At 45.9% G+C, this 6,000-nt stretch overlaps 1 protein-coding gene across 1 annotated transcript in view; it reads left to right on the top strand.

The window, feature by feature from the left end:
* The first annotated feature begins 3,339 nt into the window (after nt 1-3,339).
* Nucleotides 3,340-6,000, top strand: part of LOC308243606 (uncharacterized protein) — a 122,716-nt gene continuing 120,055 nt past the window's right edge. The window contains exon 1 of the mRNA XM_080659272.1: nt 3,340-3,621. The gene's annotated coding sequence lies outside the window, so the exon portion shown is untranslated. The remainder of the gene's footprint in view (nt 3,622-6,000) is intronic.

Below are 6,000 nucleotides of genomic sequence, written 5' to 3'. Positions count from 1 at the left end.
CTCTGGGAAACATGAGGGCTGTGGTTACTGCCTCAGGTTCTGAACCTCATTCAGTTGTTCAGTCACTTCTCCTTCGAGGTAAGGGGAGGGACAACTTTTCTGCATGGAGTTCCCGGTTTCCGTGGGAAAGCTCCCAGAGGCGAACACAGCCCCGGGCACAGTCACTGCTCAGTCAGCACTGGGAACCACAGCTCTTCCTCTGTACTAACCAGATCTCGTCCCCACATAGTTGGGAAAGGCCCAGGCAGGCGTGCAGTAATATTTACTGAGTAAACGAAAAAGCGAGTTGAGTTTTAGGAGGCTGAGAGAATAAATAAATATGAAGTGAAGAATTGGGGGTGAAATGAAGAAAGAAAATGAGAGCCTGAGAATGAGAAGGACGAGATGGCAAACGGGAACAAGAGCAGCCTTGGCTTCGGGGAAGCAAAGTAAGGGAAACGCTTGTTGGTGAATGGGAGGGCAAGACGCCAAGTCCTGTAATAAAGAAGTGATTAATTGAGGCAGCCAGGGAGAGGATTAGAAAAGAGAGCTTTTGATATTGTGCAGTTAGGAAGGAAGACTGCAAAGGATTTTAAAGCATATGAAAAAAAGAGAGAGAAGAGCTGAAAAAAATTAAAAACTGGAGGACTGATTTTTAAATGGTTTGCTCTTTAATCCAGCCCAGCACGCAGGGTCCTGCTAATAATGTGAATTTCTCCTTTGGTTACTTTTCCTCAGGAAGCAAAAATCCTTGTTTGAAAATCTAGGCATCCCAGAACCCAGTCGTGTGAAATAACATTCAAGAAATACATCATGAATTCATCATGCTATTTAAGTGTTAATGGGACTTTCAAATTCTGAGTGACGATAGCTAAATTCTACCTCCCACACATTCATTGCAAAAATTCAGGTTCTTGCATGTCGTATGTAAAAAACTCGGTGTGGAATGGATAAGCTTCTAGCATTCTGTGCCTAGCTGGAACTATAATGTAACATCGTCTAAAAAGAGACTCTGAAATGTTTAAGATAATGTGGGTTAAATGGGAGAAGAGGGCTGTGTATAATGACAGCATGTCCACCTTTGCTGACTGCCCCTTGGAATGGAGACTAGAATTACCTGGAATGTATACTGCACCTTTCTTCCTAGAGCCTAAAATGCGTATGTATTTCTAATTTACCTTCACAAGGTTACTACTGATAAAAGGTATTACAGGGACATTTCCTGTCCCTGGGAAGCATGTGGAGTAGAGGATGTGTAAGTAGGTATACAAAATCGCCAAGACCATTTTCAAGTTGGAGAATTAGGAGACCAAATTGGGTCCCCAAAACCTGCAGTGAGATCTAGACTCATTTCCTAACCTCCATTCAACACTGTGTCCGCTGGACCCTGGAATGACCCACTTATCATTGGCTAACTATGCAGAAAAAGTGAAACAATGCATTTTGTGGGCCACAACAGTCCATTATGTTCCAATCTCTTTCTAAGGGTGAGGAAGTAACTCAGTAGCAAATCCATTGGTCCCTGGGAGTTAGCCCCCTTGCTTGTACTGCCATCAGCAGCCCTGGGAGACTGCCTGAGAGATATCAGTGGACGGAGGTTGAGACATCTGTAGGATGTTACAAGGAACACAAACTGCTTACCAAATGGTACCTATTACTTTATCATCAAACAGAGAGAAATTCACAAAAATGAAGAATTCCCCAAACCATGGAGTACCAGAGTCACTGCGAACTCAATAATTTCTTAACTTAAGTCATTCAAGACCTGAGAATCATATGTACAAAATTGAAAACTTTTGAAGACAAGAGTGGATGTTGATTGAAGTGTCTGTATATCAAACGTAATTATATTAACATCATTGACTGCTGCTTTTCATGGAGCATTATGTTTAAAATATTTTCAAGTACCTGGGTGGCTTAAGCGATCCACACCTTAATCCCAATTTGTCCACTGGCTAATCTTGAGCAAATCAAATTTCTATTGAAAGCAATGTTTCCCTCTGTAAAATGAGAAAGTTAGACCAATTGATTTCAAAAATTCCTACCAGGTTCTGTTGTCCCGTGCACTCCCATGACCCACACTCTCTGGCTCTGTTTCCTCTGAAGACATTAAACTGAATGATCCTGAGCCCCCTTAGTTGCCAATAAAGCCAGCACTGTGGATTCCATCAACCAGTCTTTTGTTTGTAGCCACATAGACACCAAGGCAGTCATTTCTATAAAAACCAAAAGTGTCCAAACTTCGCATAAGTGCCAGGAATGTACGCCCCTATGACATCACGACAGGGTCTCACACATCTTATCTCCCCAGTGTCTAAAACAACAGCCGGAACAGAGGAGGCCTAAATAGACGCTGGACCAAAAGGGAAGGCGAGTGATTACTGTCTGTGATTCCTATGCTGGGACAAGAATCACAGTTAAAGCGCTAAATCGTTTTTTCCTATTGGCATGAGTGTCCAAAAATGTTTTAACAGAAGAAAACCGATATTCAAAAAGTGCTTTTTCCTGAAATTTGCAGGGAAGTAGAAGTGTGCAATTTATAACCAGCAGGGCTCTTTTCTCACAAATGCAGTGGAGTCGTTTAACTAAAGAAATACTTATCTGCTACACATGACAGATTAAACAAAAAAGCTGTGGAATGTAGAGTTACACCGCCCACCAGAGGAACCCCTCGCAGCCCCTACGTAGGGCACGTGGAGGACATCATCGAGTCTTCTGAAACTTATGGAAACTGTTATCAGCGGAAGAGACTAGTGTCCTCTCAGTGGAAGATTCTGGAAATTGTCAGCAGGGTTAGGATTCACCTTTCACCTGGGTGTGTAGCAGCAAGGCATATCCTTGGCCACTGTTTCCCAGGGTAACCTTCTAGAAGTTCCTGCAGGTGCAGATCAGGGGTGATGGATGAAGAGGAGACCGTGGGGGCGCTCCTGGACTGAGCCTTCATCACTGTGACTCTGAGGGGGTGGTAGCTGATTTCGGATTTCCCTCCCCAGAACGGGGGAATGGTTGCATCCAGTGTGGCCTCGCTGCCCATATGCCATTCAGCTCCTGTCTGCCTTTTTGTTTACACTGGGGACACAATAGAAGCTATAGTCCTTCCAATACATCATTTATAAGTGTATTCTACCTCTGAATGTACAGACAGAACTGGCTGTGGGTGAATAAGCTCTGTGAATATTGCCAAGACACTGTGCTTTGTTCAGCATTATTCTTCACAATAGATACCACACTTTGGAAGTAATTTTAAAAAGGGAATCAAAATAGTGGTACTTTTAGCCTTTGTTTCTTTTATACCACACTGCATTCTCTGTCTCTCATTCAGCCGCTCCCATTATACTGACAAATTAAATAAACCACTCCATTGCAGAAAGGCTCAGGCAGGCAGGACTTCGCTCCACTGCAGCCCCGGGAAGTTGAAATAAACATTGAGGCGGTTTCTGCTAGCTAGTTCAGCTAGCTTTACTCGAGGAGCAAAAGGGGGAAAATGGGGGGGGGGGGGGCGGGCGTCAGAATTTTTGAGTTCATCAGCAGCACCTGAGAGCTGGCCTCTGCAGCAGGTGATGGACCGCCGCAGAGAGGGCTGCCTTTGCTAGGAGTGCGGAGAGTGCCTTCCTGCTGTGTGGCCCCTGGGAGCGGGGACAGGTGAGTTACAGGAGGCTCTGGGGCAGCCGAAGCCCAGTAGCGAGGGGCCGGCTGGGGGGCAGCTGCAAAGCTGAGCAGCTGACGACTGGGAGGTCCAGAAGTTTCCTCCTTGCAGGCATCTTGGCTTTTCTCTCCTTTTGTGAGGCATAATTTATTCATACATTTGCCGAACTGCTTCCTACAGAGAGTGAGTCACTCAGGTGCGGAAGGAGAAGCTCCCGCTCTGTCTCTCTCTGTCTCTGTCTCTGTCTCTTTCACTTCCTTTCTTCTTTCTTTCTCTCTTAAACTTTACCTTGACTTTTAGAAGTTTTTGATTTGTGCTTTTACATCTATTTTTTGAAATGCAGGCAAAGAAAAAGTAGAGGCTAGGATTGTTGAGTATGGTGTTATTTTTTGTTCGTCTTTAAGGTCCAAAGATTGACTAGAGACATGAGCGTGAACTTTGGAAGAGGCCCCTGTAACTTTTGGGCTGAAAGCAGTTTATGTTGTTTTGTGTTGTTGTTATTGTTGTTTCAAGAGAATAAACAAAAACATGATTTTATCCTTGGGAGGGAAGCACTTTTAAATTGAATAACTGATTCTTTTTTTAAAAAGACACAGATTTACTCTGAAATAGAGTGCACCCTGAGTCATTCTGGTGCAATCTCTGAGTTTATCACCATTAGTGAGGCGCAAGATGAGGTGCAGCTCTTTCTGTAAAGGAGTTCTGGTTTGACTTGGAAACTGCTGAGAATGTTGTAGAGATCCTCTTCCAGGGTCTGGGCTGGGACCGCACCTCCCCCACCCCTCTCGCTCCCAACCCCTCTTAACAAAATAAGTGGACTTGGTAGAAGAGCCCTGTCAAGAATGCCGCTTGTCAGGGATCTCAGAGGCAGCCCAATTTCCTTATGAAAACAGAGCTCCAGTAAATGCCAGTTCCAGGAGATGGCTTTGAAGGCTCCAGCCACCAGCTAGGATGACCTCATTTAAAATGCATGGTGGCTCCGGCGTGAAGAGGGAAACTGTGTTCCAGCAGAGGCGTCCCCCGGCTTCGAAGTCAGAGGCCACTGCAGGCAAAGGGAAATATTGAGCCAAAAGAGTTTGAACAGAACCATCGGGGTTCATCTTTTATTACCAAAGAAAGACTTGAAAAAGCCCAGGTGAAATTTCCTTCCATTGTCTAGGAAAATTCTCTGTAATTTGCCCCCAGGGAAATCCAAGTGCCTTGTGCCTAGGGCCCCCGCCCCACCTCCTCTGTTCTTCTCTCTCCTCCTCTCTCGGGGTAAATGTCTCCCGCGTCCCTGGAGACCGGAGTGGGCGAGCAGGGGACGCTGAAGGTCAAGGTTGCCCACTGTGGCCTGACTTTTAAGCTAAAGAGGTTTTTCTTTCTCTTGTTGCCATGTCAGGTCTAATTTGGCCGCATTATGCTAGAGGGCCGGGTCTGCTCCTGACAGGAGGGGGTTAAATGAGATTACAAGCTTTGGAGGCTGTCAGCAGCTCCTGCTGCCCGGGATGTTAAATTGCGATTTAATGGTCAGCTTTATCTGTAGAGTATTAGTGGAAATCTGCTGTTTTCAGCAACTTAATTGGCACTGTGTTTGCAGGAGTTTTTCGGGGAGGTAGGAGAGCGGACCGGATTTTAATGCTGAATTATTTAGAGATCACACTGGCAGCACGTCAGTGGAAATCGGTGGCGTGTTTTGTTTTTCCCAAGCACGGAGAGCTTACAAATGGGCAAGATGCCGGATGCGGCTGTGACACCCGAAACTTTCTAAAAATATTCCTGGGGTCCGATGTCGTTTATTTATAGACGGAATCAACAAAGAGTAACAGTTGCTATCACCACATATGTGCACGCAATGCCTGATTTGCTGAGCATCTCTGCTAGAGAGGCTGGGAACGCCAAAGTGTGTGTTGGTCTTTCCAAAATTTCAACAGTGTGGAGCTGAGGGTTCCTGCAGTAAATCACAGTGACCAAGGCAGCACAATTTGGCGTCATGTCAGGGAAGCGCATGTGCAAGTGTGTGTGCACGCGTGCCTATGTGTGTGCCTTCCGTGTGCATAGAGGATGGAGCATAGTCGCTGACCGGCATGCTGGTTTGTCTATAGGTGTCAATGTCATGTGGGTAAAGGTTGAACTGAATGAAATGGTGAGCATCCCATCATGTTAGCCCTAGAAGCCCATTAATTACCTACTGTGCCGTCCAACCTGGTCAGAAGGGATGAGCCATAGAATTTGGTACTTCCACACACATACCCACAGAGGTGTGGGTGTGCTGTCTTCTTAGGATTCCCGCTGGGAGAGAGTCTTCCCATAGGAGGGGAGAAACTGCCGGGAGCCTGAATGTTGGTGTCACTTGAGGGAGGCTGGGTTGGGGGGGTGGGGGGAGGATGCATGCA

Source organism: Plecotus auritus (assembly GCF_963455305.1).
Source record: "Plecotus auritus genome assembly, chromosome: 3".
In the NCBI taxonomy this organism is placed as follows: domain Eukaryota; kingdom Metazoa; phylum Chordata; class Mammalia; order Chiroptera; family Vespertilionidae; genus Plecotus; species Plecotus auritus.
Note: the sequence above shows the minus strand (reverse complement) of the source record. Positions and strands in the feature narration are given on the sequence as shown.